Raw genomic sequence first — 21,291 nt, 5'->3', positions numbered from 1 at the left:
ACCATGTGATACTCTCCAATTAGACCTCAGAGGTGTGGAATCTTCATTGTGATTATGGTGCCTGAGGACCTCTGGACGACCCTGGAATCTACTTTGCTGTGGTGCAGTGTTAGAGTCATTTTCCCAGGTTATATCGGTGGACCTGGGTGATAGCAGGTTTGGTCAGTTACAATATCTGGATGGATTCCTGATAGCTCCTTGGGACCCACTACTGACATCTATACAGAGCCTCCTGCCCCTGGAAGTGCCTAGATTTCATTTTGATCCCCCCACCACGACCACATATTAACTTTGATTCAGTTTTACTACTGTTCTCCCAGTAACCCATCTGACACAGCATCAGCATCCAATAAAGTGGCCAATGACTTTCTCCTACAAGATCTCTCATAAGGTTAATATCTCCCCATCCCATGGAGTGACCATCCTAATCAACATGACACACATGGACTGGTGGTTCTGTTATACCCCTCTTCCCTCTCTCTCTCTCTCTCTCCCTCTCTTTTGTAGATAGGGTTTCACTCTAGTGCAGGGTAACCGAAAATTAACAACAGAATCTCAGAATGGCTTCAATGTCAGTGATCCTCCTACCTCCATTTATTTGCTGGGATATAAGGTGTGCATCACCATACCTGTCGCTATTCTCTTTTAAGAAAAACCAGGACCCCATTGTCATGCAACAAAGTATTCTAGGAAGCTATGCCTCTCTCCTAGCTCATGCACCTGCTAGAAAACTGCAGGATTCAAGTATCTCCCCAATTCAATACTCAAGGATTCACCCTGAGTCCCAGTTTTCAAAGCACTCTAAAACAATCCAGTCCAGGACATATCTTTGCATGATCTCAGGATGTCCCAGTATGAACACTACACAACCACTGAAGCCCCAAAACACTCACAGTAAACTCTGTACTCAAATACCACTATGGACTGAGGTTGTAAACTTCCTTTTCTCCATTCTAACTCTGGCTGCCATCACGTCCCTCCTGTAAGTTATAGCTGATCAATATTCAAAGGCCATAATAAATCCCTGGCTACATTTGTGAGCACTGAGCAACCATACCAGCAAACATATTATGCCAAAGAGAAGCTCAAAACCAAACCCAGATTCTGTGCAAGTTCTCAAAAACCCTGGGGCTCTCTTTTCTAGTCTCCTTTATTTAACAGAGTATAAAAGGGTTTCTATCCTTAATATATTTCCTGTGGATGGTGCACATTCGGGTGTGTAATGTCAATTTTCCACTTCCTATGTAGTATCACTTGTCACTAATTTCATTACCAAAATAAAGCAATGCCAAGCCCAGGCACAAACGAGCTCCAATCAGGATGTGCAAATTAAAGAGAAGGAAAAAAGAAAGAAAGAAAGATTACAGAGTCTTGTGATTACCAATTAGCTCTTTCCCCATCCAGCAGATATGGACTTTATCTACAGCATCTTTCAACATTCTCTGCAGAGTAGAGAGTTGACCTGATTTTCTGAGGAAGGGGGAAAGGAGGCACCAGGACCAGAAAGATTCTGCTGCTGGCGGTGGCTCTCAGTTGCTTTGTGTGTGCTGAGAAGAAACCCCTGAAGTTTCATGTCTACCTTGATCTCGCAGAGTGTAGGTCATCATGATCTAAGGTGTATGACCCTTCTACAAGGGCAATAGTGTGATTTGATAAAGGCAATGTTTTACTGTTCTCCCTGTGTTTTAATAATCCTGTCTTTATCCTCTTGGCATATATTTCATGTTTTATTTTTACTTATTTATTTGACAGAGAAAAAGGGGAGAGAGAGAGAGATAATGTCGCTCCAGGGCCTCCAGTAATTGCATATGAACTCCAGGCATATACTCCACCTTGTGCATCTGGCTAATGTGGATCCTGGGGTATCAAACCTGGATCCTTTCGCTTTGCAGGCAAATGCCTTAACTGCTAAGCCATCCCAACCCCCCCCTTGATATTTTAAATAAGTTTTTTCTTGATATGAATGTGATAAGAATACAACTTTTTCTTGTACATATAATTTTAATTTTTTTTCTTTAGTACATAGCATCATAAATCGTATTTTCTTGTTGAATGTTCATAAAAGGGTATCAAAAGTATTTCACATCGGGCGTGGTGGCACACGCCTTTAATCCCAGCACTCAGGAGGCAGAGGTAGGAGGATCACCATGAGTTCGAGGCCACCCTGAGACTACATAGTGAATTCCAGGTCAGCCTGAGCCAGAGTGAGACCCTACCTCTAAAAACCAAAAAATAAAAATAAAAAAATAAAAATAAAAAAAGTATTTCACTATATATGCACACACAAGAAAATTTTTTATAAATGCAACCAGATAAAAGATTATTTTTTGTTTATTTTGAAGTAGGGTCTTGCTGAAGCCCAGGCAGTCCAGGAATTCATTATGTACTCTCAGGCTTGCATCAAACTCACGCTATACTCCCACATGTCCAGTGCTGGGATTAAAGACCTGCAACACCACACCCAGCTCCAAGGTAAAAGATTTTATGTTAATGTTTAATCTAAAATACAAAGTGGACTTCAGTAATGTAAATTCTTTCTGAAGTCTGGAAAATTATTGCATATACAATGATTTCTATGCATAGAACACTTATTCCTCTTGTGTATGGAAATTGACTTTGTGTTTTGAATATTTAGCATTCAGTTGTCATAGCTTATCTTTATTTCAAAACCGATGAATACCTTTGTATTTCTGTATCCATCTTCCTTCATCACTGCTCATCTAGTCCCACAATGGTTCTTTTAAGAATTTGGGCTGGAGATATGGCTTAGGGGTTAGGCCTTACCTATGAAGCCTAAGGACCCTGGTTCAAGGCTCGATTCCTCAGGACCCACGTTAGTCAGATGCACAAGGGGGCGCATGCATCTGGAGTTCGTTTGCAGTGGCTGGAGGCCCTGGCGCACCCATTCTCTCTCTCTCTGCCTCTTTCTCTCTCTGACACTCTCAAATAAATAAATAAAAGCAAACAAAAAATATTTTAAGAATTGTCTCACACACACACACACACAAACACACACACACACTCACACACACACACAAAAGAAAGAGAGAGAGAGAGAGAGAGAGAGAGAGAGAGAGAGAGAGAGAGAAAGCATAAAAACAAAACAATACAATAAAAGCACCAAAATTAACTGGGCATGGTGGCATATGTCTTTAATCTCAGCACTCCAGAGGCAAAGGTAGAAAGATCTTGAGTTCAAAGTAACCTAAGAATACATAGTGAATTCCAGAACACCTGTGACTAGAGTGAGCCCTACAAAAAACTGTTACAGTTTATATCTTGGAAATCAATAAAATTATCCTGTAAATGTGTTCCCTTCCATGTTGTATTTTGGCTAAGTTTTCTATAACTTTCCATGCCATACTTTGTCCTTTTCACTTAAAAAATGTTATGGTGGAATGGATAACCACTCTTATAAATAGGTTTTACTTTTATTGAATTTATTGTTTTCATTTCATAAACCATTTTAGTATTTAAAAAGGTTGTCCATAGCTAATAAAATAAATAAAAATTGTATGCATATCTTAAAAAATGAGTAGCTAAGATTAAACAAAATTTTGCCAAAAATTTACTTATATCACCATAAGCTACAAATAATCCTATACATCCCTTGGACTTAACCATATTTTCAAGGGATATGACTGTAATTTGCATGGATTTGAAACTATATTACCACCCACAAGATTTGATGTTTATATTTTGATAAAAATAATGTGCCATGGTTCCAATAGAAATTGATGAGAAAAGTTAGAGGAATGGGTGACACATATAACTGGACTTGTTTTTAAATTCTCAGGGAATTGTGGCACAGTGTCCATAGCCTCACCAGTTAATCGGCATAGTAGAGCTTCATCTGTTAAGGATTTATGTACATGAGGTTGAATTTTATGATGGTTGGAAGGAAATTTCATCACTTTTAATTTGAGGTCAGCAAGATTTTTCTTGTGTGGATGAAAAACATGTGGCATTGTGGCTGGAACAAAATTGTAAAATTTCCACTGAAACACAAAAATCTCTATGAAAAATTGAGTTGCTGTCCAGTCTTGAAAGAACCATGAGGTCTTAGCTCATGCTACATTTCATTCCCTGCCAGCGCCCAGTTAGAGTGTCATGAATAAATTGTAAATGACCCAGAGATGCACAGCTGCAGATGATGTTAATGATTTTTATTCACTTTTTGAAGTTGCTAAGAAAAATATGTTACCTTTCATGAACACAACTTCACAAAATCTGGAAGACACGATGGCTTTGCTTTGGATTTTTCTAAAATTTAGCAGATAAAATATCATACTCTCTTGTCTTAACTCAGTCTATGTAGACCATGCCTTTGATCTCAGTAACTCTTGCCTCACACTCTCAGTTCATGCGACACCAGGCATATGCCCTACCATACTATATGCACTTGCTTGGAAAAGTCATGAATTATTTATCAGCTAAAATTCTATAGTGTCATAATGTCAGGGTATAATTATGGGTTATTTTCTTAGACATAGCAATCAGGGACATATACCTGAAGTTATTCACAATTTTTGTTAGCAGAATTATTTATATGTTGAGTTCTAGCAAATCCAGGGTAAAAAGGAAACATTCCATCTCCAACAGCCTCCTCCAACACCCAAAATAATCACCTGCTTCATTGTGAAGGACTTTATGAGAAAAGAAATGTCCCCTCACCATTGTATTCCACACACTTATTTAATAATGGCCTTCCATAAAGTGAGTGAATCTGTTGGTACATGCATGAGACTAAGGACAGAGTCTTACTGCAAAAACATTAACTCTAGAAATAAGAAAATTTCAACAAATATTTTTACTAGTCATAGAAACTTGAAAGATATCAGGAATCTGACCTCTTCTCTTCCCCACTGAAAAAATTCTATGACTTGTGGAGATGGTTCTGTGGATAAGTTTGTTTGTCATTCAAGAATGAGGAGCTTAACTGAGTTTGTTAGAATATAAAAATCCAGGTGTTTTAGCATAGTTCTGAAGCCCCAGCAGTAGGGAAGCACAGAAAGCATGACCACAGACGTGCCTATGATTTCCCTGGGAGATTCAGTGAGATCCAGGTTCAGCAAGAAATAACTCACCCTGAGGAATAGGATAATGACATTGACAGCAGGCTCACCTTTGCACATGCCACACGCAAATCCGCATTTCTACAAGTATTAATGTGCATGATACTCACATACACATGCAGAAAAACCATTTACAATATCAAGACCACACTGGAAAGAACCATTGTGTGCAGAATTTCAATTATTTGAAAAATAAGTCAAAATTCAGACACTATTTCCCTCTCTTGTATTAGGATTTAATGTAAAAGAATCTAGTTGCCAAATATTCAAGTGAAATCTAATATATTAATGACTAGAAATCAATTTTTGGATAGTGTCTTTATTGGGTGATAACTTACGAGAACTGGAAGAACTAGAGATGAAGGATGATGTAACTCTTTTTACCTGTATTTTCAGGATGTAGTGGATGATGTAACTAGGAAATTAGAAAAACAAAATATTGTTAATAAGTTGAATGAGCGGTATGATTTTGTATGACTTTCATATTATTCAGTATGAGACATGCCACTATTTCATATTATAAATATTGTTCAACAAAAGTTGAATTTTTCAAAAGTCTTCTTCCTATTAAAATAAGGTAATACTTTGATAGATGGTATGCATCCAGGTATTTATCCATTTCCTCCAAGTTATCCAATTTTGTGGAATAGATGTTTTAGAAATATTTCCTGATGATTCTTCCAATTTCACTTATGTCTGTTGTGATCTCTCCCTTTCGATTCTGAATTTTGTTAATTTGAAGATTTTCCATCTTTTGCTTGATCAAATTGGCCAGGGGTTTGTCAATCTTGTTTATTTTTGAAAAGAACCAGCTCTTTGTTTTGTCAATTGTCTTAATTGTTTACTTGGTTTCCAATTCATTAACTTCTGCTCTGATTTTAATTATTTCTTTCCTTCTGGAGCTCTTTGGTTTGGATTTTTCTTGTTTTTCCAGTTCCTTTAGGTGGATGGATAGGTTATTGATCTGGGATCTTTCTGTCTTTTTTAATGAAGGCATTGAGTGCTATGAATTTTGAGGACCGCCTTCATTGTGTCCCATAAGTTTTGGTATGATGTGTTCTTATTGTCATTCCATTACAGAAATTTTTCAATCTCATTTTTTATCTCATCCACTATTCATTTATTGTTTAAAAGTGTGTTGTTCAGAATCCAGGTACCATTGGGATTCTTGGTTGGTCTTTTGTTGTCGATTTCTAGCAATATAGCATTGTGAGCTAATATCATGCACTGAATTATGTCAATCTTCCTAAATATGTGGAGGCTTCCCTTGTGACCCAGTATATGGTCTATTTTAGAGAATGTTCCATGGGCTGCTGAGAAGAATGTGTAGTCTGTGTATTTGCAATGGAAAGTTCTGTAGATGTCCATTAGGTCCAAGTGATCTATGATTTTGTTGAGCTCTTTTACTTCCCTTTTGATTTTTTGTTTGGGTAATCTTTCTATTACTGATAATGGTATATTGAAGTCCAAAGCTATGATGGTGTTGGTGGTTATTTCTGTTTTATTGTCAAGTAGGTTTTGTTTTATGAACTGTGGTGCCCCTGTGTTTGGTGCATACAGATTTATGATTGTAATATCCTCTTGATGGGTTGTTCCCTTGATAAGTAGCAAGTGGCCTTTGTCTTTTTTTATTATTATTTTTTGTTTGATGTCTATTTTATCTGATATAAATATAGCTACACCTGCTTGTTTCTTATTCCCATTTACTTGGAATATTGTTTTCCACCCTTTCACCCTGAGGAGGTGCCTGTCTTAATGGTGAGGTGTGTTTCTTGAAGGCAACAGATTGAGGGGTCTAATTTTTTGATCCATCCTGTTAGCTTGTGTCTCTTGATGGGTGAATTAAGGCCATTAATATTTAGGGTAATGACTGTGAGATTTGATTAGATCCCCACCATATTGTGATGGTAAATGTGGGTTGGTGTTTTCATGGACTTTGAAGGTTTTTGTGCCTACTTCGAGTTTGGTTATTGTGATCTGCTTCTTGTAGGCAAAACAAGCAAGGGTGCTGTTTTCCTGATGAACCGGATACCAACAGAAGGGGGAAGGAGATCAACACAGAGAAAAATCAACTCCTACCAAATCAGAGAGCCACAACTTATAATATCCAGGAAATGGAACCAGCCTAGATGTCCCTCCACTGATGAATGGATAAGGAAGATGTGGCACATTTATACAATGGAGTTCTACTCAGTGGTAGAGAAAAATGAAGTTATGAAATTTGCAGAAAAATTGGTGGATCTGGAAAGGATTATACGCAGTGAGGTAACCCAGGCCCAGAAAGCCAAGCACCACATGTTCTCCTTCATATGTGGATACTAGCTACAGATGATTGGGCTTCTGTATGAAAAGGAAAATACTTAGTAGCAGAGGCCAGTAAGTTAAGAAGGAGATATAAAGGGAAGAGAAAGGAAGGGAGGAGGGTACTAAATAGGTTGGTATTGAAAATATGTAAGTACAATGATTGAGATGGGGAGGCAATATGATGGAGAATGGAATTTCAAAGGGGAAAGTGTTGGGGGGGGGAGGGAGAGTATTACCATGAGATATTTTTTATAATCGTGGAAAATGTTAATAAAAATTGTGAAAAGAAAAACAAACAAATAAATAAAATAAATAAAAAATAAGAGAGCCAGAGCCCCAGAGGCCTCCAACACCTCATCACTGAAGCAGACCAAAAGTGAATCTAACATGGCTCAGGGAACTTTTGCAGAAGAGGGTGCAGAAAGAGTGTCAGCACCACATATTGCATCATGATATGCAAAGACATTTATCTTACCCATAACTTTGGGCTAACTCCACAAGGCATGAGCCATATACCTCAACAAGGAGGGGCCAAGGGGAGAGGGTAGGTCATGGATGAGCCTAATTTTGGTACCAAACTGACTGTATTTACTGCATACAAAAGTATTTAATAAAAATATGAATAAAATAAATAAAATAAGGTAATATAAACAAAACCTAGGGAGGAAACAATCTTACACTTTATGTTTTTTTTCTCACAAATTGGGATATAAGGAAATGTGAAGTAGAGATAGATAATTAGGTGGTAGATAGACAGATAGATAGATAGATATAGATAGATAATAGATAGGACACAGCAATATAATTCTACATGTAGAATCAATGTTGTTAAAATGCTACTTTCGTTTTACTGGCCTGTACATTACTGACTTTAATACTATGACCTGAATGTATACATTCAAAACACAGAAAAAAATTGCCTTCCAAAAGTTTCACCTTTTAATCTATTTATTTATTTATTTATTTTTTTATACTTATTTATTTGAAAGTGGCAGAGAAAGAGGCAGATAGAGAGAGAGAGAGAGAATGGGCGCGTCAGGGCCTCCGGCCACTAAGCCATCTCTCCAGCCCTATTTATTTATTTATTATACCATTTTATTATGTCATTTATTTATTTATTTATTTTTGTTTATTCTAGGTAATTTTTCACTCTAGTCCCGGCTGACCTAGAATTGACTATGTAGTCTCAGGGTGTCCTCAAACTCATGATGATCCTCCTACCTCTGCCCCCTGAGTGCTGGGATTAAAAGCATTCCCCACCATGCCAGGCTAGTTTCACCTATGTCTAAACTTTGATGGAATGTTCTAAGATGTTATATCTATCTGTTCTATGATTCCATTTTATCTAGATGCTTCTCATTGGTGAGAATGAAATATTAATGTCACTTTTAAAAAGTAATTTTCTTTCTGTTTACTAAAGATATCCACAGGGTAGGCAGAGAAATTATGTGTGGCAGACATGAACTAAAGTGTGAGTTTACAGATGTCAAAATTTCAGTCTCATCCTTGACATGATGGGGGTGGCTGTCATTCCCAAATACACCTGCACCTGGAATCCAATGTGTGAAGGAACATTTGATGTCTCCATTAAGAGCTAGGACTTCAGGCCATCATGAGATACAGACAGACCTCTCAGCAAGATGTGCTTCATTTCACCCACAATTTGCCCAACCCCTCAAAAAAAGTGAACCATGCTGACACAGACTCAAATGTTCAGAAATCTGTGAATAATTTACTATGAACTTCATAAGTGAATGCAAGGCATAGGGTAGTCAATTCTTTTTCATGTGTTCAGTAGTATGTTGCAAATTAACTGATGCATAATATTTCTTGTAATTTGTGTGTCGACAAGATGGACTGTGCCACTGATACAGACTCAAAACACTGAATTTAAAATATCTACTTCGAAGCAAATCTAGTGAGTATCAGATCCTTAAGGGTGACTATGGGAAACCAACTCTACAGTGCCTTCAGCCTCACGGCCACATTGTTTACTGCCTGTTGCTCTGAGCCAATGTTGGACCAAAGCATCTTTCCACATGAGAGTTTTATTATTTTTAACTCTTCCAGGTGATCCACTTCAATTTTTATGGACTAAACCAAGACAGGTTATTGTTTATAATGCCACTAACAGTTGGATGTTTCTGAGCCATATCATAACTCTCCAAGAGTCTGGTTAAATTACCTCAGTGGGGATTACAGAATTAAATATAATGATTCAGATCTGCTGGTTTTGACATTCTTTTTTAAAAAATTTAATTTATTTATTTATTTGAGAGTGACATACAAAAGGGAGAGAGAGAGAGAGAGAGGGAGAAAGACAGAGAGAAAAAGAGAGAGGGAGAGAGAGAATGGGCACGCCAGGGTCTCCAGCCACTGCAAACAAACACCAGATGCATGCGCCCCATTGTGCATCTGGCTAATGTGGGTCCTGGGCAATCAAGCCTCGAACCATGGTCCTTAGGCTTTACAGGAAAGTGCTTGACCATTAAGCCATTTCTCCAGCCCCCCCCAACCTGACATTCTTAAAACATTGTGTATAAAGGATTGAGCAACTTCAAACATACAAAATATCAAAAGGTATTTAGCTCTCATTTTCATATGTATGGATTTCTCTTGTCAGCAACAAATTCTGCTAATTATTACAAATTGTACTTGCAAAATGCTCTGAAAAAATGTATTATATTTTGCCTATGCATTTTGAGAAAACCCTTATCTCACAAGGTTCTCATTGTGGCATTATTCAATTATTGCATGGCCAAAAGGCACAGACATTTACTTTCAGATCCAGTAATCATATTAGAGCCCTTTGACATCAAGTATGACCTTGAAAATTTTAGTTTACAGTGAACATTTAAGTAATACATAATTTAAATAGTGATATTGTTGTGTTCCTACTCTACCATTGTGAAAAAAAGAAACACGAATAACATAAAACCTAAGACTGTTTTCTTTCACAGTTTCAAAAGCATAATGCAAGTCCTCATAATGCAAACTCATACAGTGACCCCAAGATTTATTATTTATATCACATTCTAAGGTTGCCCTATGGGATGGGATGTGATCAACACATGACAGTTTATGTTCTCCATGCTTTCAAGTTGTTGCATGTGTTTGATTAGAATTTGTGGGAAATCCATGGGCTGATGAAATGACTGCAATTTTAATGAAAATTGGCAATGTATCCATAGGTACTTTGATGATTAATATAAAATTTTAGTATTTATAGTAAACATTGCTCTACAACATTCTAACTGCTAACTTCTCAATTTTTCATTCTCAAATGTATGAATGAATCAATTAATAATTAAATTTTTTGGAGAAGGAATTTGAAATAGGGTCTTACTCTTACCAAGGGTGATGTGGAATTCACTATTTAGTTTCAGGATGGCCTTTAACTCATTATGATCCTCCTATCCTATCTCTGCTCCTGAGTGTTGGGATTAAGGCATGCACTACCAATGCCCTCCTAATAAATAAATATTTTAAAATGGGGCCAAAGAGATGGATCCGAGGTTAAGGATTTTGCCTGCAATCCCCATCAGCCAAAGTTTAATCACTCAGTGCCCACTTAAAGCCAGATTCAGAGTGTATGGGGAACATCTGAAGCTCATTTGCAATGATTGGAAGCTCTGGCTTGACCATTCTCAATCTCCCCCACTCTCTCTTCTATAAAGTGTACAAATAAAAATATTTTAAGTATCCATTATCCAGCCATACTTTTCAAGTTTAGGTCAATAGTTAATGCAGTTCCAATATAGGTTTTTTTAAGGCAAAGAAACAAAGTGGCTAAATATTTTCCTTTTCTGTATATATCTCCTATGATTTTATCAAAGCTTAATCTGTATTTAAATTTTTTAAATATTGATATGGGAAGCATATGTTCTACCCAGACAATTATTAAATGACAAATGAGTTAATATATTCCAGAAAGGTCATCCCAACTTTTATTTATATCACTGCTGTCCTTAGGCACTCAGCAGTTAAGAACTTCAAAAAAAATTGTTTGCTAAAGAGAGAGAAAGAGAATATGGGCACTCCAGTACCTCTGGTCACTCCAAACAAACGCCAGATGTATGCCCCAGTTTCTACACTTGTCTGATGAGGGTACTGAGGAATAGATCCTGAGTACTTAGGTCTCAAATGCAAGGATCTTAACCTCTAAGGCATCTCTTGAGGCCAGAAGTTAGAGTTTAAATGACCTTAGTTTTAATGTGATGCAACCAAATTCATGCTCATGTACCTGCACCTAACAGCTTGGACTTAACATTACCTCAATACATACATGAGTACAATTATTCAGCTTTATATCTTTTGTAAGTAGGGCATTTGGGATGTGTTGAATTAGAGACACAGTTTTTATTTAATATTAAGTTGTTGAAAATAGTATTAGAAAAATAAGATTCTCTTCACTCCAGTAGAACATTTACTAAAATTGGAATGATACAGATTAGTTTAACATGGCCCCTGTTCAAGAATGGCAAGCAGATTCCTGCTGTATTCCATATTTTATTTTATTTGCTTTTATTCATTTGAGAAAGAGGGGGGAGAGAGAGAAGGAGAGCAGGGAGAGAGAGAGAAAGAGGGAGAATTAGCATTCCAGGGCCTGCAGCCACTGCAAACAAACCCCAGATACATGTGCCAGCTTGTGCATTTGGCTTATGTGGGTCCTAGGAAATTAAATCACGGTCTGTTGGCTTTGAAGGCAAATGTCTTAGCCACTAAGCTGTCTCTCCTATCCATGTGTTCCACAGTTTAAATAAAGAAAAAATAGACAATCAAATAAGTAAAAGATATGGTACGGTCATCTAATCTTGAAACCGTATTTCTTCTCAGTCCCAAAGGTGAATTACTCCTCAGTGTATTTTGTCTCAACCAATTTTTTGATGTTAAAATTCGACTATTTTTATAATGAATATGAGCATCAACATGTGTTTGTTGTATTACATAAGTATTCAATTTAATTCTCTGTTGGAGAAAATACCATATCGTTAGTACTTTGGGGATGCGTGTGTAGGCATTGTTATCATGATCTAACATGGTATAGGAATGTGTTCACATGTGTCTTAAAACCTTACCATAACTTGTGCCAGGCACAGTGGCACATGCCTTTAATCCTAGCATTCTACAGGCAGAGGTAGGAAGATTGATGTGAGTTCAAGTCGCCCTGAGACTACATCCCGAATTCAAGGTATACCTGGGAACAAATAAGACCATAACTTGAAAAACAAACAAAACAAAAAAATAATAAAAACACAAAACCTTACCATAACTTTATAAGACATATGTAATTCTCTGTTTTGTTGGTTTGTTTTTCTGTATTTTTGTATCAGTACCTATGTAACTCTGAATTATGTGAATCATGCTCTCCAGCCCACTTTTGAAACAAAATTATAGCAACTCTTCTTCTACAGACATCCACATATAGATTGAAGGATCTCACCCCCAAGTAAGACTTGCAATACTACACACACACACACACACACACACACACACACACACACACACACCAAGCATACAACAATATCCAAAAACTGATTCTCACACTGAAGATCACGTATATGTGAGGTCATGACAAATCATTGCATGATGGAGTCATTGAGTATTGCCACCTAACACAGGAAAGGATGTTGGACTGGGCTATTTCCACAAGAAAAAAACAGTGGCATCATTTATGTTTTCTGATGTTAACTTCACATCTCTTCTATAATGGAACTAAAATTTATTGTGTCAAAAGAAATGGGAAGGTTTTGGCTTTTGGTTTTCTTTTGTTTGTTGTTGTTGAAAATAGAGACAAAGAGGAAAATACGGACATCAATATCAATAGAAATGACTTGGGAAGAATTAGTGATTCAGAAAACAGGTGGATTTAGGAGGAGGGAGAACAAAGGTCTTAATATCAAGTAATATTTTTGCATAGGTATGGGAATTGTCTGTAAAACTTTTACAAAATCTATAGTAGAACTCATGTACTATGTGAACACTTTAGGTTATTTCCTCGCTCATTTATTTTGTTACACAAAGAGTAGAGAGTAGATTCCACAACATAGGTTGAAATAAAATAGAAACAGTGTTGTTGATACACTCAGATCCAATCATCACAAAATTCTAAATATGCTTTACAGAATTCCTTTCTTTTAGAAGTGCAAATATTAGAGAAGAAATTACTTTCATGTCATTTTCCCAAAATCTACAAAATGATATAATTGTGAATGTATGAATTGATCTCCAATTAAGTTTCCCTTGCTGGGTTACATTATCAACATGAGGGGATAATGAACAGAAGGAATAATGTGCCACTGTGGAAATAAAGCTTGATCAACCTATAGTTCATAAATTAGGATGGGATTTGTCCTTAGAAAGGATCCTAATAGCTATATTTTCTGAATTATCTTCCATGAAATGCAGCAAATTGCCATACTATCAGTGAAGAGACACAGACAGAATATAACAAGATTATTAATGAGAAGAAAATTCCAATTCAAAATATCCTGGATGTCACCAAGACAGGTGAATCACTCTTGTACTACCATAGGAAAATACCATAGGAAAAGCTTAAAGTTTAAAGAATCTCTGTCATCCTCTGTAGCTATTTCTCATTCAGAATACTTATGATTAAAAATATTTCATTTATGAAGTAAATGTCATACCACTTTACCCTCTCTTTGTTGTATTTTACAGACACATGTTCAAAATGGAGATATTGACTGTGTAAGTTAAGCCATGTCTCTCGCACCTCTTCAAATGCTCAAGTTAAATGACACTTGAAATCCATTCATTCACTAAAACAAAAATTATTAATACAAAAGCATGAAATAAATGGTGTATTGGTGTAATATTTATAATTCATGTAACATGAAATTAGTCCAGGTATATAGTGATTTTATTTAAATGAAGAAAGAATTAATGAATTTAATAGTAAATGAAATCTGAAATCTGATTATTAATCATTTTAATTCTCTTTTGAATGCTGACATCACATTAACAGTATACTTACAATATATCAATGAGTCTCATCATTGCCATGTGTGGCCTAGAGTTACATATAATTACTGTGAGTTTGGGGCATCACTATAAACACAGAATCTCACACTTCTATCATGACAAGAAGAGTCATCTGAAGTAGTAGATCCTGTAAAATATGCCAGCATAAATGTACTTGATAACCCAAAGACAGTGCCCATTGGTTTTAGTTTGTATTCATTCACATTGTCTTTGTTCCAGCAACACCCATATGAATTGCTTTATACCCTGGCACTGATCATGTTCACCATATCATCTCACAGGAATGTAAATGACTATCACTTATAATTCTCCAGGTTAAAAGAAGATACACAATGGTTACAGCAACTAGGTCTCTATGGAACCAGAGTCAAAAACCACAGACTTGTAATATCTTTCATTACTGATTGTTCTCTCATCTTTATGAGTATTTTTGATTCTTCACCCAGTCTTGACCTGTCCATGTTTTTCCCATTACTGTTTTTAGTACTACCAACTCCCACTGTTATTAAATGAATTGATTTCATATACCTGTCGATGCATTCTGAATAAAATAATGTATTACTGAAACTTAGATGAACTGGCCCCATCTCATAGTACTTATCACACTTTGGAAACATTTTTGTTTGCCTTTTGTTTTAGAAAAGCCCATTTGGCAGTGGGGAAGTAAGCAGTAAAATCCAGTCAGTTTTGAAGTAGAAAAATATGCAGAATTTTGAATAAATAGTATTGTCTGTGCTTTGTCACATTTATATTTGAAAATCAGGAAGTATATGGATTATATGACAAAGAGGTTAAAACATAGCATGTTACTGAATTCAGACAACTGAACTGAGATCTGGGTATGGTTGTCCACACCTCTAATCCCAGTTCTTGTGTGGTGGATGTAGGAGGATTGCCATTAGTTCATGGAAATTGTCATTCGTCATGAGTCTACTTTATTAACTGATAACATAACCTACATTATGAGATTCAAAGTTGATTTTTTAATCCTCTCTGCACCTGCCCTGTTGGCAAGTACTAGCTCCCAGCACTAGATACACTTCATCATTTTATATATGCTGTCTGCATATATTCACTGCTATTTTCTTCTAAGTTCTAAGTTGGCACATCAGCCCAAATCACTGCCACCCAGAACTCAAACTTGACTCTAACACCTCTCTTCTTTCCCAAGACAGGATAAGTTTTGTACTCCCTGTCTTACAATAGTAAACTCTTTTGTTCATCAGCATTTATAAAACTTCATAAGTGTCCTTTCTTTAAATCCCTTAAGGAATTCTTTTCACTTAAGCTTTCTTCCTATGTCTTTCACTGGAAACATGCCTTAAAGAGAGATGATCTTCCCTTTCAGCTGTGTGCCCCTCAAGTCTGAGTTGACACTGTGAGGTCACTAAATTACAATCTCTTGTTGTCTGAGACAATATTGTGTTCCAGTAACTAAAAGCTTCTCTTATTTTCTACATTTGTCCCACTACTGTTCTACACATGAACAGATATCCTTGGTATAGTCAGGATTGTGAGAATGACTTGGAGACTGTTTGCATAATGCTATACAATACAGAATTGACCTGAGTTGTTAATTTGCAAGTTAGCACTAGCAACATGACTGAATTATAAGTGACAACACACAAGAACAAATTTTACATGGGACAGAGAATACACTGAACACTCTCCCTGACCCACTGTATACACATGGGGACGTGTCAACAGAGTTCCAATTTAGTGAAATATCTATAATTATAATAACATGTGTGGACCTGGTCTTACTTTAATATTTGTCACAAACAAATATCAGCTAATTTGCAATGGACATAGATGATTGACTTTGTGCTGTTAGTAATGAAATTATGGTTTGCTTGCATAAGAAAAACAGCCTTAAACTTGGAGAGCAACTTTAGAAAGACTCAGTGAATGGAGTGACATATCCATTGGGACATGCCTTTTGCTTCACCATCTGTTACATGACAGTGGATTACAGGGTAAGGATGAATGTTTTGTCCATTGAATCTCAATGTTATCTTGATGTGAACAAATCAAGTTTCCACTTCATCTTGTGGCTCAATTAGCATCATTTCATTAGTGGAATGTAGCCAGGCCAAACAGCCCAGCAGTGTCTGACTCACAGGACAGAGAAAACTTGTGTAAACCCTTGACAGGAACAATGAGTTCATTCCATGTCACACAAACAGAGATTCCTTGGGATTGTGCATTGTGATTTTGGATATGACAGAAAAAGTGGAGCAAAGAATCAGGTGTTAGGCAAAGAAACCCTTTCACCCTGTAACATGTGCACTTCAAAATTGCTCTGCATAACAACAAAAGAACACAAGGGGAAGAATTTCCTGTTTCATCTGCTCCAAAGGATGTAAATGGAAATCTCCATGTTGAGATTCTGAGTCTGACATAGGTCACTAACATTAAGATTTTCTGTTACATCACTTGTCTGGAAAAAAAAAAAAAAAAACCAAACAGTGGGATATGGCTCAATCTCAGGATAATCTTGGGGAAAAATATGTACTCTCTCCCTGTCCTTACAGTATTGGTTTTGTATTCAAACTATTTCTGGGATGGAGAAATGGTTTAGCGGTTAAGCACTTGCCTGTGAAGCCTAAGGACTCAGGTTCAAGGCTCGATTCCCCAGGACCCACGTTAGCCAGATGCACAAGGAGGCGCATGCGTCTGGAGCTCGTTTGCAGTGGCTGGAGGCCCTGGCGTGCCCTCTCTCTATCTGCCTCTTTCACTCTCAATAAAATAAATAAATAAAAAGTTAACAAAAAACAATATTTTCAAAGCTTTTATAATACATCATGAATGGGGTGTTGATCAGAGTGAAACTTGGGTCTGTGTTGGTCCTTTGGGTCAGGGGTCAGAAGTTAGTACTGGATGAGAACATAGTGGTTGATATTGCAGTCTGTGGTTCTAAAGGAGAATGGGTTTCTGTGGTTGTAGTGGTGTATGATACAGAGGTTCTCATCCTGGGCCAGAGACACAGTAATAGTTGTCTTTTTCAGCTGGAGTGACACCAGGTTGGGGTAGGTGTCCTTACCCTGTAGAATCTTCAATATGTCCCTGCACTGCATTCCACTCAGTCTGTTGCTCTCCAGAAACATTTGCAGTGGCAGTATCTCCTCCAGCCTCAGGTATTGTCAAGATCTTAGAAACTGAGCATATAATACCCCAGCATCCGTATAAGATGCCAGAGCTAGAAGAGCTCATGATTCATTGTGGGTCCATTTACCATGAAATCCATAATTTCCTTCTCCAGCATGCAATAATACTCCTCACAGAACCACAGAACTCACTGCAGTCCCTAGAACCCCTTCATATCTGTAACCGCTCCATAAATTCAGTACATTTCCTCCAAACACAGCTGCAGCATAGAGCTTGATACATCCACCAGGCCCCAGTGTGACTGCATGTTCCATTCTTGTCAGCTGTTCTTTTTGCCATCCCTCCATGACACTAGTAGCAACCACCGGACTCTGGCCTATAGTCCCCATACAATGCCCCTTGGCAGAGGACTCCAGGACACCAAGCTTCTGCTCCCAGGTCCATGTACTGACTTAGACACTGGTGTCCCAGCAGACATTCTTTTTAATCACTAGCTCCCTTTAGTGCAGACCATTAACGTGGCAGGGTTTGATGTCTTTTGTGGTGCATGTCCATCCATGTTTGTGATCTGTGATAAGGATATCAGATTACTCTTTGAGCAAAGGCATGAATGTGCAAACTAAGATTTGAAAGTCTCAGTTAATGAAGTTATGTAGTAATTGGAGAGAGCAGGGTTGGAGAGATTGCTTAGCAGTTAGGGCCCGTGCCTGTGAAGTCTATGTACCCACTTTCTGTTCTCAAATCCCCATGTAAGTGAGATGCACATGTGGCACATGCTTCTGGAATTAGTTTGAGGTGGCTAGAGGCGCTGCTGTGCCCTTTCTTTCTCTCTATATGCTTCTTTTTCTCTATTTCTCTCAGAAATAAATAAATAGAAAATATTTACAAGTGTTCAGCAATTGAAGAGACCAGTTTCTAATACATTCTTCATCATGTAATTCAGGACAGAAGAGTGAGAAGTGTTGCTGTCATTGACATTTTAAGAGGACTTATTTTGCCCATCAAGGTAAGGTTTCAGCTCATTTTGTTCTTTATTTCTTACTTATTCAATTAGGGAAATAAAGCCAACTGGGTCAGACCCAACAATATCTCTCAGCCACAGAAAATCAAACACTCACCATGACCAATGGGATCCTTCCGCATCTCAGAGTTGGGATATAACTGTGTCTTCCTCCCAGATTCTCTGCAGAAAGAGAGTCACTCTGAGCAGCTGCAGGGAGGCAAGATGAGAAGCAGGATGATGAAGATTGTGTTGCTGGCTGTGGCTATCTCCATTGTGGTTGGTATGTAGAACATGCCCTTGAAGGTACCATGTGTCACATGAATTTTCAGAGTGGATTTCATCATGTTTCTGTGTCTCTCTCTCTCTTTTATACAGTCACAATTATGATTCTTCATGTGCATTTCTTCACATTTTGGGGTTTGTTTAATTTTGTTTTTTTTTCAAGGCAGTGTCTCACTCTAGCCCAGACTGAACTGGAATCAACTATGTAGTCTCAGTGTGGCCTCAAATTCATTGTGATTGTTCTACCTCTGCCTCCCAAGTGCTGAGATTAAAGGCGTGAAACACCACACCTGGCTCACATTTTGTTTTTTAAACAATCGGACCTTTATAGTCCTAACAATGTCTTTATTAAATTCTTCTAGTCTGCAGGGGTTAAGATGAACTTTTCTGAGTGACATGTATTTTATTTCCTTCATTCTTATTGTAATTAACCATATGTGGAATCTCAACAAATGGTTATGAAAAATATTCCACTACCTAAGAATATACAAAAAATTATTTTCCTAAATATCCCTTGAAAACGATGGTACATCACCCTTTTTAAAACTTTAATTTTATTTTATTTTAGAGCGACAGACACAGAGAAAGAGGGAAGGAGGGAGGAAAAGAGAGAGAGAGAGAGAGAGAGAGAGAGAGAGAGAGAGAGAAAATAGGCATGCCAGGGCTTCCAGCCACTGCAAATGAACTCCAGATGCATACGCCCCCTTGTGCATCTGTCTAATGTGGGTCTTGGGGAATCAAGCCACGAACTGGGTCCTTAGACTTCATACGCAAGCATTTAACCGCTAAGCCATCTCTCCAGCCCTACTTTACCTTTTATTCCGGTACAGGACCACATTACTTTTGGGGAATTATCAAGTGTGGGGAATATATAGGTTGTGTTTAACGCACTGCTATCTTTATTTTTTTTTTCTATAAGAGAGAGAGAGAGAATAATAAAAAAGATAATTGGAGCAACAGGGCCTTCCAACGACTGCAATAAGACTCCAGACTTGTGTGCCACCCAGTGTGCATGAGTGGCCTTGAGCACTTGCCTCACCTTCATATGTCTGGCTTATGTGAGATCTAAGGAGTAAAACATGTATCCTTAGGCTTCTCAGGCAACTGCCTTAACCACTATGGCATCTTTCCAGCCCTTATCTTTCATTTTGATTTCCTATTAAAAAAAATTCAATTTTAACTCTATCTTCATCCACCATTGCTGGACCTTTGCCACAGTGGTGCCTTTTTGGAAAGTGCAGCACAATCTCTTGGCAAACAGATAATATACATCAAACTATGATGTCTTTCATGCTTTGATTTATTTGTGTTACTTTTAATGTTCCATAACTTTCTCATGAAGCCTTCTTGATGTTTTCACCCTGAAAAGAATTTCAGAAAATCTCATAGTATCTGATCACATCTAACATTGGCTGTTCTCAGGTTTTATATATGTGTCTAACAATGTTATGCATTTCCCAAAATGTGTTTAGGGATACAGTAATGAAATATCTAATGGATTTTGATACAACAAAAATAAATAACTTACTGAGTTTCTGTTGTACATGACCAAAGTTTGATATCATTCCAAGATGTGGATCTATATTATAAGCACTGGGTCCAACCACAGTTTTAGCTTTATGAACATAATGTATATAAATATGAAATTTTATATTTCACAAATATCTCATTCTCTATTTATCATAAGTAAAAGCAGATGCCAGGATGAAAACAGACATGTGGGGAATATCCAGAAACTTGAATGTTCTAAGAGGACATGTGCTGTTAGTTTTCAGGGAAATACCACACACTTTACCTGGCAGCAAAAAAGGGAAAGATCATAGAAGAGAATGGGATGCTGAGGATATACGTACGTGACATCACATTTTATGATGATTATGAGAGGATGTTCATCACTTTTTATATGAGGTAAGGAAGACTTTTCTCAAGTAGAAGAAACAAAAGTTTGAAATGTGACCTCTCAAATAGTGTCAAATTGACAGTGATTCAAATACATTTGCTTCCATGTATATACACTTCACACACTCACATGTACAACAATACCAGAAAGGAAAACAAGGTGAGATCAGTTACAAAATATATCTATTTTTTATTTTTGAAGAAAGAGTGAGAAGAATTCAGAGAGATAGAGGGAGAATGGTCATTCCATGGTCGTTCAACCTCTGTGAATGAACTCTAGATGTTTTCTGTCCCTTGTGTGCATCACTTTTGTGTCTAACTACACGTGGGTCATGAAGATTTGAAGAAGCATTCTTATACTTTGCAGGCAAGTTCCCTAATTGCTAAGCCATCTCTCCAGCCACAACATGATATTTTTATGGACAAAGTTTTTGTTCCTATTAGGGATTAAGATATCTAATTACCTGTACTCCAGTTTGGTGTAGAACAGGAGATTTATGAAGACAGAATTTAAATTCAAATCGATAATGATCACAAAATATTGTCAATAAAAATATTTTGGGGACTGGAGAGATGATTGAGCATTTAGGGCAATTACCTGTGAAGCCTACAGAC

At 37.2% G+C, this 21,291-nt stretch overlaps 1 non-coding gene across 1 annotated transcript; it reads left to right on the top strand.

The window, feature by feature from the left end:
- The first annotated feature begins 11,781 nt into the window (after positions 1–11,781).
- Positions 11,782–11,891, top strand: LOC123457108. The gene has a single exon (XR_006634886.1). It is a non-coding gene; the product is annotated as a U6 spliceosomal RNA (small nuclear RNA).
- The last annotated feature ends 9,400 nt before the right edge of the window (positions 11,892–21,291 follow it).

Source organism: Jaculus jaculus, chromosome Y (assembly GCF_020740685.1).
Source record: "Jaculus jaculus isolate mJacJac1 chromosome Y, mJacJac1.mat.Y.cur, whole genome shotgun sequence".
In the NCBI taxonomy this organism is placed as follows: domain Eukaryota; kingdom Metazoa; phylum Chordata; class Mammalia; order Rodentia; family Dipodidae; genus Jaculus; species Jaculus jaculus.
The sequence above is the reverse complement of the archived record's forward strand: the minus strand, read 5'-3'. Positions and strand labels throughout refer to the sequence as shown.